The 13296-nt window shown below is 28.7% G+C and overlaps 1 non-coding gene across 1 annotated transcript; it reads right to left on the bottom strand.

The window, feature by feature from the left end:
• Positions 1–1590: 1590 nt before the first annotated feature.
• On the bottom strand, positions 1591–1662 carry TRNAH-GUG (transfer RNA histidin (anticodon GUG)). Its single transcript has one exon. It is a non-coding gene; the product is annotated as a tRNA-His (tRNA).
• Between the last annotated feature and the right edge of the window lie 11634 nt (positions 1663–13296).

Here is a 13296-nt window from a genome sequence, read left to right as displayed (position 1 = left end):
AACCAATTTCAAATCCCCATCTCCGCCCTTATTTTAGCACTATGGAAGTGTTTCTACCACATATACGCCTAATTGTCCCCACTCTTCAACCTATTCTAATTGTCCCCACTATGAACTCCCTCCAACCTATTCTAATATGCTAAAACTTTAAACTGCAAACTCAGTGATCCATATTAGCATCCAAAACAATCCACTTAACAAATATAAGTTAAAATTCTGCACTATACGAACCTCCAAGCAACAACTATATCGACCAAGAAACATCTTATCCCACTTAACCCAATTGACTTTCCTAGCTTCCACACTCCCTCCACACTAAAAATAATAAGGATTCAATAAAAGAAATTATACTTAAGTGAGCCTTTAAGAATGAAAGAAATTAAACCAACTCTGGTGGGTATTGAAATAAAATACAAAGATACATTACAAGAACATTGAATTGAATTTGAATGGGTGAACCTAATTTGTTTTTATTTTTTCATTTTAAATATTTAACACATTATAATATTTAATTATTTGTCAATTAATTTTGAAGATATATCAGTTTGAATGTACTATTTTTCTATCTTCAGGGAATTTAAAAAGGCGACTCCAAATAGTTATATCTTTATTGTTATATCACTATTTTATCACTATTTTGTCACTCTCACAAAAATAGTTATATCTTTATAAAATTTAACATTTTTGGTCTCAATAAACAGTGATTTATTGTGTCAATTTTAAATACGATGATAAAGTACAACATAATGTCAAAATTTTGGAATGAAATCAAACTAAAAAAATCAAATAATATTTGAAAAACCTATTTTTGTGTAAAACCCGTTAAAGAATTTTAAATAAAATGTATCCCGTGCTTGGCACGGGGCGTTACACTAGTTCAAGACAAGATCAAGTACTGCTGATTGTTTCTGTTAAATTCATTAAAGAATGCATTCATTGTGCTACAAAACTTTCACACCTGCAAATTCAAATTAAACTCTGTTGAAAGTGCCAGAGTTTGGAAAACATGGTAGTAAAGTCAAATAAAGGTAAACGATAAAGATATAAAGCAGAGAGAGGGAAAACATTTTTACACAGTATATTTAAGGGTTAATTAAGTTTTTAGTCCCTATAAATATTCACAGTTTTGTTTTTAGTCCCTATAAAATAAAATCACACTTTTTAGTCCATGTGACATTTTCCTTAAGCATTTTAGGGACCAAAAATGTTGATGGAAATTTTTTATAGAGACTAAAAATGTTAATGGAAAAATTTTATGGGGACTAAAAATGCTGATTGAAAATTTTGTAGGAACTAAAAAGTGTGATTTTATTTTATAGGGACTAAAAACAAAATTCTATATTTAACCATTTACTTAATTAACCCTATATTTAATCACAAAATGGTAGAAAAAAAGTACTTTTATGGAGATTCAAAGATTCAAATATATGCACAAAAATTAATTTTTGTCACTTGTTCGAGAGCTTAGCGGTGAGGCTATTTCCTAGGAATAGAGATGTTCGATTTTTCATTGCTGCAACGTTTATTTTAGGAGAAAAGCTTTACACTGTACAAAAAAAAAGGATGAAAAAAATAATAAAAAATAATAATTGTGGCTGCTGGGATTCGAGCCCAGGTCTCCACGGCCACAACATGGAATTCTTACCACTAAACTACAGCCACATTGATGTTTAACCAATTTAATATATACGTATTTAAACCTACGACAAGGACCGCATTTTAAACATGAGGGACGAAAATCATAGCATTGGATTTCATGTAAGGGTGAACATATCAAATGAAATCTCAGATTTAAACTGAGACAATAAAAGGCTAAATTATGTTTTTGGTTCCTTAACTATTTAATTAGTATCGCTTTGGTCCTTAATTAAAATTTGATTTATTTTGGTATCTTAACTTTCTCTCCGTTACATATTTTGGTCCTTTCCGTTAGTTTTAATTCAAAAACGTTAGGGTTTCTTCATTTTCTTCTGGAATTTTTCTGGGATTATTGTTGTTGAAGGTTGATGGAGATGATATGAAGATGAAGAAGAGGAGAAGAGATGACTAAAACTATTATTCACCTGATGCTAAGAACAATAGAAATGCTATTTTTATACAATCAAAAGCACAAGATTAGGAAGGAAAAACTATTAACATTATTAAAAGTAAAAAATAACAGGATCACCATGAAGATATATAATTAAAAAAATTGACTAAAATTTTGTAATTTGTTTCATAGTATTAAGTCATAGTCCATCCCTTGACTTTGGCCAATTTGCATGACTCTTGTATAAATAATGACTTGGTAAATGGACATTCCCCTTGGACCATCAGCATAATCTCCTCTCCATTCACCCAACTAAGAAGAATTGCTAAACTAGAGCACCTGCTTCAGACCTGTTTCTCTTGACAGACTTGTAAATGATGTCCAAAATTGTTTCATACAGCTTTTCTCCGTCCGATTCAGAAAAGTTTTGATTCATTTTTTATAATCCAGATTTGGAGAACAAGACGAGCATAAGCTTCAATTACTTCTCATGAAAATCACAGTCCCGCATGCATGGAACGTTGACACCATATATCATAGTCTAAAATAGTTTAAACTTTCAAACCAACATATTAAAATAGTCCCACGTAGGGAGTTTATAAACAGTAGAGAGGAGGATTTATCTATAAAATAGAGCGCATCACATGTCAAATAGCACCATTGTATTTGTAGTAGATAGTAGAACTACCTCACCTAGTGTTGCTTCTCTGCTATATTAAACTTGCAATTGTGTAGGCATTTTAAATTAATTAGAGATCCTCATCAAACGAAAATTTTATGCTATTAGAAATTGTTTCCGTTTGAATGGTGTTTCTAATTGTTTGCTATGTCTAACAGGAACGGAACTTTTAGTTCCCTTAGAAAGTTGAACCTTTAAATTTAACACACCAATGGTGTGTTAACACTTAACATTAATGCAATATTGCAATACTCTAACAGAAGAATCTGATCAGAAGATACAAATATGTTAGTATCATGAGATATAGGACGAAGGTAATCTCGTTATGGTTCCACAACATTGATTTAATGAATAGGATTGAGGAGTGTATCTGGGTCGGTTTGGATTGAGTTTGATGAAATCTAAGACTCGAACCATATAGATATTTCGGTTTAGAAATTAGATGAGATAAAATAATCACTCGTTACATCATTTGGTCGGTTTGAAAAACTACTCTTAACATCTTTTTATTTGAAGTTCTATTTAGATTTTTTTTTGTAGATTGTGAACTTTTCAGAAAAAATTAACATACTACTACAAAAAAAACAAACAAATACAAATACAAATCTACAAAAATCTAAAGTTAACAAACAAATGATGTTCTTTAATGTTTTTTTTTTTTAAAGTTATAACAAAAGGTCCGTTTGTTAGAGATTAAAATTAAAATAAAAATGATTTTGACATTCAATAATTTATAGCTTTTTTCATAATAAGGAGGACAATTTGCAAACCTTGAACGTGCAGCTTAAACTTCAAACTTATTGATGGTTGAAATAAAAATACAATACCTTTGATTTTGAGTACCATTTTTGGAGGTTTCATCCTCACCATTGTTTGTTTCTGTCTGTTAGATGTTTTGCTTTTCTGTATTTTGACTGATTGTATTTTTTTGTAATTTTTCTGTCACTTTTTGTGCTTGAAAGATTATTGTTGATGTTATTTCATTTTGATCGGTTAAAAAAAAATTTAGAGCTTTTTTTTTGTAGAGATTTTATAAAATAATCAATCAATTTTATGTTTGTCTATCATAACAAAACCACGTTCTTAAAAAATAATACTAATTTAGTTTTCTTAGATACAACTATATAAAATGAATTTTTTGTTACAAAAGAGTAAAAATATGTTGAGGTGTCAAATAATTAGGATATGACAAAATTATGTTTTTGCTGATCATTAAATTTCATAATTAGAATAGAATAGATGTTTAAGTACAACTAGATAAAAATGATATATATTTTTTTTTTACAAAATCGCCACAATCTTTTTACATGTATTCTTTCTCTCTCCCCTCTAAATAAGATTTTATGTTACAAAAGACACAAAAGAGTAAAAATATGCTGAAGTGTCAAATGATTAGGATGGGGTAAAATTGTGTTTTTGCTGGTATTAACTTTCATAATTAATTAAAGAAAGGGAATTGAAGAATAGATTACTCTTTTTTTTTCTTAAAAAATTGCGTAACCTATTTTGACTATATTTTAATGTCATAAAATAATAAATGATAATATTTAATAATAAATTGCATCTTAAAATACTTGCAATAAACTAAAGTTGCATGATATAAAATTGTGTTAGCATCAAAATAACAAAAAAAAAAAAAATGCAACATCCTAATTTGTAACTCTAGCTTGATTTTCAATATAGAGGATGCCATGAGCCAATTTTGAAAATTAGACTTGATTTATAACCAAAATCTTTGATATTCTTCTTTTTTCCCTATGAAAATAAAACTGTTGACATTATTAGATAAGTGAGTTTATTGAGTATGAGTCTGGTTTTACCTTAAACCCTTATTTTTTTTATGGGTTTTATATTTTTTAAAATCATACCCACCAAAGACAAAATAAATATTTGAGATAACAGTAGAATTAAGAAAAATATTTGCTAGTTATCGCGATATTCAGGATCAGACATTTATTGAATCAAATATTCATTCATTTATCATATGAGAAATTAAGGGTGTAATTGATGTTATTTGTTTGATTTTTTTTGCTATAAGTATAGCTTCTAACTTTCAACATTTTCACACCGTTTCAAAATTCATTCTTAATTTTTTTCGACTTTTCTCAAAATCTCAAATCCCTCTTTTGTTTATTCAAACTTCGTCATGGGTTTGTCATTTCATATTTCCTGCTTCCACATTTTTCAGTTGTTTGATGATGACAAAGCGGAGTTGGTTCAACCATGTTGTTTCACTCATTTCTTGAATACTACGTGAATATAAAAGATTGATATTGGCTCCAACATTACCTGTAAATTATGAAAAATGAAGTGGTGTATCAGATCTCTCTATAACTTTTTATTCTTCACATTTGAGAGATTTTTTTGTTTTTTTGTATCAATGATCCCATTAGAAATATATTTGGTTACTAGGTAGAGAGAATTTCTTTTTGGTGTATCATTTGCTTTTGTCCTTTTTTTAGTGTTACAATTTTTGTGGAGTAATGTTATTAGAACATCAAAAAATCTATATATTATCTGACACCGTCTACAAAGTATAAATATGTAGTTTCAGAGAACATAATTGTCATTTTATTTTTACTATTTTATGTATATGGATGGTTTAATTTTCTCACCTATCAAATATAGTTGATCTGTATTTGTACGGAATTTTTTTATGTGAAACATTTTATTTTCTGCTTTGACATTGAGATCTCTAATGATATTCTTCATCGATAATATAAACATTTTCTTTTACTCAATGTTTGTTTGGTATAACATAAAAAAAAAATACATTTTTTAAAGACAATCAGACCAATTTCAAATTACCACAAAAACTCTAAGTTTGTTCCACTAAATTTACAAAATTGTAAGTCTTCCCAACATCCTTTTTTTGACAAGTCTTCCCAACATCCTGAAAACCTACAAAATTGGGCCGCTTATGAAAAAAATTCTGTTAAATTTACAATTAGATGTCATTATCCCCATTTTCTTTATCATTTTTTCAGACATACAATACCTAGAAAAGGAATAAAATATACTAACATTTACTCTAATGATTATTATTTTTTAATTTAGTTTGAAGGAAGAAAACACATTTACTTTCTCAGGGTTTCATTGGAGAGCATGTGTCTACGTTTTACGAATTCAAGATTTTCAACATCAACAATATAATTTTTAGTCTTTTTCAAAAACAAAAAAAAACATAAGTTTTAGTCAAGTCAATGTTTTGTATTTGATATAGAATCAAGATGTTAGAGTTTAGATACCTTAGGTTAATTTTTAATGAATTGATATGTCCAAAAGTTAATCTCAATAAATTGATTTAGCCTTTATCTATATTTAGTTTATGAATATTTGTCTTGCACAATGGGTATATTACACATGAAATCTTATTTGATGAAACTTAATTGATGCTTTTAAACACATCTCCGTACATGTTAAACATCACCCCAAAGATTGCATACAATTGGTTCACATCATCTGAGTTGGACAAACCTTTTCTAATAAGAAGACATCTTAACTTCATCATGTTTTACTATGATTGCTTTTCACTTATCATAATTTCTTCAATAGAATGTATCAAAACCTTCAATCAACCATTAAACAAAAATCTTGCGTTTCTTTTTTATTTCTTTTGACCGGATAAAACATAATCCTTAGTGTCATTTTATCTTAGTTAATTGACAATCAATATATGACTTTTTCTACTTTAATTTCTCGATGAGATAGTTACTATTAAATAATTTTTTTGGGGGGGACTATCAAATAATATTGTTAATTTTGTTATCTACCGTTTATTATAAATAATTTCCATTTGCAAGCAATTCCACGCACCATTTAAATCAAAATTGTATTTTTTTTTTAATCTTTTGTCTCAATGTCATGTCTTTTTTTTTTGTCTTTCTAAATTTCACGTATTTGGTATTTTTAACTAGGAAAAATGAATTATATTAACACAAAAATATCAAGTATTTGTATAATATTAACAAAAAAATATCAAGTATTTGTATAATTAATAATTTAATAATTGTCTAGAAGTCATAACTCAACTGACAAATGCCGAAATTGCAAGGCCGGACGTCATGACCCTGGTTCGAACCCGGGTCCTCACAGTTGTGTGTGAGTTTATTTTCAGTGGATTACCACTTCATCTAAGGCATCTAAGGCAAAATAAATAAATAATAATAATTAATATGATTCTCGAATATTAGTTTTTTCCTTTTTATTAAGGATAATAATGATACGCAATTTAAGAGTAATTAATGTCACTTAAATTAAAATGATTTTATAAAGGTTAAAATGTGTCATGTAATTATTTAGAATGAAAAATGTCTTGATCGATGGATCAGACCGAAAAAGAAAAAAATGATAGTGTTAGTTATAGACCCTAATTAAAGGAAACAACTAAACCAAAAAAATATGGAAACAAACAAATATTGGATTATATTATAACAAATAAATCGGAGACATTTAAAATTCAAATAGTTCATTTTTATATCCGTATAAAAAAACTGAATTATTTTAATCTTTTAACATTTTCTATTAATGTTTTATATTCAATTCTTTTAAGAGAATATTTAATTTACAAAAAAAGTTTTTGACAAGTTTTTAAAAAAAAATTGTCATTAAATTTTGAAATTTTATATTTTTATAATGAAAATAATTAAATTTTATGTGTCATTTTAATTGGTTTGATTCTATAAATATTATACTTTGTCGTTTAATAGGTCGGACAAAAAAATAAAACGTTCTTTAAATAAGATCCTTAATTGTAACCCTTAATTAAACGAAATAAAAAATATGAAATTATATTTCAAAGAAAAAATGATGTGCTGTTGAAATTTAAATAATTGAGGTTACTTAGAAAAAACTGTTTCTAAATAAACTAAAAACAAAAATATTTTAAGTTTTTTATTATTGTTTGACATCCATTTTTTAAAAAGGAATACCTCATGTACTTTGAAAAATTATCGCTAAATTTAAAAAAAATATCATTAAATTTCGAATACTTCAATTTGAATAATTTAATATTTTTCTTTTTTTTTTTGTGATTTTTTTCATGTTATTAAGTATAATCATAATAAAATAAATTAAGAGTCATTAATGTGGCCATTTAAATTAAAATGATTCTATTAAATGTCTCATTTATTGGGTGAGATGAAAAAAAATGTTGTTTAAATGATACCATTATATGATATCATGGTTTGAATAACTATTTTTGCTATTAATACTAATAATAACATTCCTAATCAAGGTTGGCTCGGCTAATAATGAGTTGACTCAACCTCAAGGGCGCGGAGTCAATCCCCACTATTAGCTTGAGTATCTCTTTGATAGGGAGTAACTTTGTAGGTGCTCATTGAGTCATGAGACATATCTTGATTACAATAAGAAAAACAATTTTTTTTTAAATTGTAAATTGTAGATTATGATAGTAGTCTAACTCACCTAAAAAAATTACAATAAGAAAAACAATTTTTTTTTAAATTGTAAATTGTAGATTATGATAGTAGTCTAACTCACCTAAAAAAATTACAATAAGAAAAACAATTTTTTTTTAAATTGTAAATTGTAGATTATGATAGTAGTCTTTGAAAATCCTCAATTTATTTTATGAAAAATTAAGGATGTGTTTGTTTCAAGCCAAGAAATTACATATCTTGAAAGGACATTCATACCCATGTTTGGTAAAAATTTAGATTTCCTGGAATATTTTAGAAATTAATTATTTAAAAAAATAAAAATGGAAATAAATGTTAATGGTAGTGAGAATTTATAGCAAGCTGAGTTTTATTACCATGGAAATTTTAGATTCCCATCCTTTAAGCATGAGAATAACAATAGAAGAAAAGATGTGTAAATAACATTCCAAAGAATATAATATGCATGGGAACAAATTATCAAAACTTAAAACAAACATGAGAATGTAACATTTCTAATCTCACATTCCTCGGAATCATATTACAAATCTTGAAATAAACACACCCTAAAATCTCCTTGACATATTCTAAAGGAACTTTTTTTAAAAAAGAAATAATAATAACAAACGCAATTTAAAAGGAGAATTGAATGATATCCAAAATTAAATTTTAGCAATATCTCAATGATTTTGTCAATTTCAATTTTACGAATTTTCAACAATTTTTTTATACAATTTATTTAGGGGTCCCTCACAAACGTGGAGAGATAAGGTGCTTCTATAGCCATCCTTCTCTACAAGCACCTTATTTATTTGCTCCACAACGGGGGTGCTTATTTATTATGATGTTAAATAGGTGAAGCACCCACATTGTGGATAGTCTTTTAGATAAAAGAGCACTCACAAATATATTTATGTTTACTTATCTCCAAGGATAATAGCTGAGTTCGAAACTCAGAATCTCGAAATTCAAAGTTTGTCCTTCTACTGGAAAATCACAATGAACAAGAAAATAAATTTTTATTTCAAATTAATAATGACAAATCTCTCATCTTGATTTTTTACTAAAAGAGTTTTTTTGGTTTAATTGTTGATGCTAATTGGGATTGCTCGGTCAAATATATTATCCAAAAGTTGTTGATAATTTTGTGGATTTTTTTGAAGGAGTTGAAAACCTTAAGTCATCAGGTGTATTGGTCATCTAACTTATATGTAATATCTACTTTATCATCCAACATAGAACTTTAACTCACACTTGACACATTGCAATCTCTCCGTTAAGTTTGAGACTCTTTGCGTCTGGGATATAGAGACATAATAAAATAAAGTTAGACGGATGCATGACATGTTAAAAAAGGTGGGTTGATGGTGGCTCTATACAAAGAGTAAAATTTTATCCCTTTCTTTCATGATAAATAAAGGATTAAGCAAATGAAATCCAAAATCGAAGAAAACAGTTCATCATAATGTTAGGACTTTCGCGGGAGCGTAAACTGGGTTGGATAATCACATTAGACTAAGAGCAACTGCTCAAATGAGATTAACATCACATCTTCGTCCAAATCTTAAAGGCATTGGATTTATGGGTCATCTCACTTATATGTTTGTCATTATATTCTCTTGCATCAAATCTGAAACTTTAACTCCTATAACGCATGTTAACATCTCTCCCTTGAAGTGTGAGACTATCCGCATTTGTGATTTGGTAACAAATCCAAATAAAATTAGATGATGACATATCATGGTAAAAATGGTGAGTTGGTGGTGATTTAATGGAGGGAGGTTTATGTTCCTTTCTTTCATGAGAAGTTACGAAATAAATTAGAAAATGAAAAAAAATAAAAAAATAATTTGAACATGAGAGAAATGATAAGGAAAAAAAAGAGTGTGCTTTTAGGGGAGCGTATAAGGAATAGAGTGAATTGTCGATAATTTTACTGGTTCGATTAAGGAGTTGGACATTTTTTAGTAATTATTAACCAAAATATTAGACTAACTAAAAAAGCGCCACATTATTTTAAAATTTCTAATAAGTATTTATTTTGTAAAATCAACAATACACATATGCTTTTTTTTTCATTGTCAAATTTCACAAAGAATAAAAGTGAAGGAGTTAGAAGTAGTTGAGGTTGAATAACAAAAAAAATATATAGCATGAAAGAGAATGACATCCAATAACTAAAGTTTAAGATTAAAAATAAATAAACAATTGACAACTGAAAACTAACAAAATATATTATCATATTGTTGGGATTTTCGGATGAGTCTTCACCGGGTTGGATGATCGTATTACGTCAGTAACAACCATACAAGTGAGATTGACACCACATCTTTACATAAAACCTTAAGACACTATGTATTTCGGTCATCTCACTTATATGTTGTTCAAAATCTACTCTCCCATCCAATATATAACGTTAACTCACATTTGACACATTAACATATCCTAATCAATTGTGTAACTATCTACGTCCATAATTATGTAACGTAGTCAAATAAGGTCAAAAATAGGTGCAACATGTTCAAAAAGGTTGATTGGTGGTGATTTCATGAAGGGTAGTTTATATTCCTTTCATCTATGAGAATAGAGAAAGGAAACTAGATAGAAAAATAAAACAAATATGAAGAAGAAGAAAATTGAACATGGGAGAAACATTAAGGTGAAAAATATGTAGTGTGTGTTTTGTCCGTGAGAGTATAAAAAATAGATTGAATTATCGGTAATTATATAGTAATGCTGAAGGAGTTGAAGATTTTTGGGTAATTAATACCAAAAAAAGTCGACTTAATTAAAAAAATGTTGTATCATTTTAAAATGTCTAATAAACATGTATTTTGTCAATTCATCATAACACATGTACATTTTCCATTGTCACACCCCATCATATATCATATGCGAAGGAGTTTGAAAAAATAGAATTTGAATATAAAAATAGAATGAAAGTGAATGACATCCAAAAACAAAGTTTTACGGTAAAAAATGGTTAATTAAGTAAACGTTCCTTATAATATTAAGATTTTTTTTCAGTCCCTTGAAAAAAAATTGTATATCTGGATTTTTTTTACAAAACATGAAGGTCTTGAATTTTTTCCAAGAGCGGGGGATACTTTCTCCCACACTGGACGAAGTTAAGCACGTAAACGAATTCCTTCTATCATTGGTTCCAGAAGACGAAAAAAAATATATCAGTTCTGATTCAGTTTGCAAATCAGACGAGAATAATGAGGTACAAAGTGTTTATCTCTTGAGACGTCAGTTTTTCTATTATCTGATAGAGCAACTCCAATAATCTCATACTCAGTTTAATTTTATTTATAATGTCAGTATTCTTTTGATCTTTCTCATTTTTGCTAATGTAAGCCGTACCCTTTCACTGACCATATTATCAACTATATGTTCTGCTTCATTTTTTTTATAAATCTGCTATATCTCCGATTCTCCGTCTTTTTTTTTTCTTTGTTCTTTGGAGCGCCTATGTCTATGTCCATGCACAAGACAGTTTTGTAGTCCCTTTTTCAAGCCTTTTCTGTGGTGTCTTTGTTGTTGTTTGTTATATTTATTTGTTACACGATTGAATAATTACAAATTCGTGTTGGATGTTAAGATGAATCAAGCGTATGCACGATATTAACTTGGTATATATATAAGGGTATCCGCTATTAAAATAATGGAATTTGAAAGAAACTATATATATTGTAACACCCACGGCTGACGAGAGCAAGGGAGTGATCGTCGGCGCACAAGGTACGACATTGAGCGGCTCCCGACAATTCATAGAGGAACCAAATCACATCGGAATGAGAGGGATCCTGAGACAGTGTAGGTATGAGACTACATGGTTGAAGGAAGGCTTATAAGAATTGTTAGGTACTACCTATATCAACAACATGCATCTTCTTTTCGGTAGCTCAATCCATAAGAACTCCACAGTTATAAGCGTGCTTGACTTGGAGTAGTCTTTGGATGGGTGACCTACCGGGAAGCGTGCGAGTGAGGACAAAACACGCTGAAAAAGACTCGTGTTGGTTTGTAGGGTCAGTCGGCAATGCTTAAAGTCGTCTGGGATGTTACATATATGGCCATCTGGTAGAGTCGATTCGTTGGGTAGGGACAATTAATTGTATATGCAGTGGTAGGCCTCGAGACTTCAACACCCTCAGTTATATGTATAACATAAAAAAAACAAAGGACTCATGTCTCCGTGATTAATTTTAGGAACATAAAAAAAAGGACTCATGTCTCCGTGATTAATTTTAGTCATCCGTGTAAAATATTCCGACATTAAATCCTAATATTTCGACGTTACATCCGTTAAATCATTCATGTTTAACGATACGAAAATTCAAATAACTATATATGCGTTGATATTTGTATATAATATGCAATCGAAAATACGATAACGATGCGTTCTATTAATATATTGTGTATAAAATAATGAAATTGTTGTTTAATTAGATTTTATAAAATAAAAAAATAGTCGTAATTCTAGCCCGTGCTTGGCACGGGTTTCCAAGCTAGTTAACAATATATTTGCTAACTATCAATCTTAAATTACACCCATGACTTCCCTTGAATTTGGGTCCGAAAGAAATTTAATTGGCTTAAAAACCTTTTCAAAATCAGTTCGGGATAAATTAGCATATATGTTGGGATGAATAACAAGGAAAATGCTAGATATCAAGAATGGATTTTGTTGATGAATTCAAGAATGACGTGGCAGAATAATCACCCTTAGATTTTAATCTTATTTATTAAAGTTTCATAAAAAAAAATATCTAACACCCACCACCCCATGATTTCCGGCCGCTGAGATTTTATTGGCCAACATTAATTTCGGGACAATTTCTTGATAAAATCTTTCTTGATAAATAGCATTGCTCGAATAACAATGCTCTTAATTATATTGTCAAAAAAACAATGCTCTTATAGTAATTTGATTCACGATTTGCTTCAGTGCATGGTACAATTGTGTACGCAAGGGTATACACAGTCGATTACCTAGTCTTGTTAAAAAGAATAATTTAGTGACTAAAAAATATAACCACTAAAATGTAACTTAGTATAACATTACAAGATAAAAATAACAGGCTCAACCATAAAGATATAATTAAAAAAATGACTAAAAATTTGAAAGTTGTTTCATAGCATTTTGTCATCGTAAATCCCTTGACTTCAAGTAATCTGCA

This window comes from Medicago sativa, chromosome 8 (assembly GCF_051527215.1).
Source record: "Medicago sativa cultivar Bolivia chromosome 8, Bolivia_mono, whole genome shotgun sequence".
Taxonomy (NCBI): domain Eukaryota; kingdom Viridiplantae; phylum Streptophyta; class Magnoliopsida; order Fabales; family Fabaceae; genus Medicago; species Medicago sativa.
The sequence above is the reverse complement of the archived record's forward strand: the minus strand, read 5'-3'. Positions and strand labels throughout refer to the sequence as shown.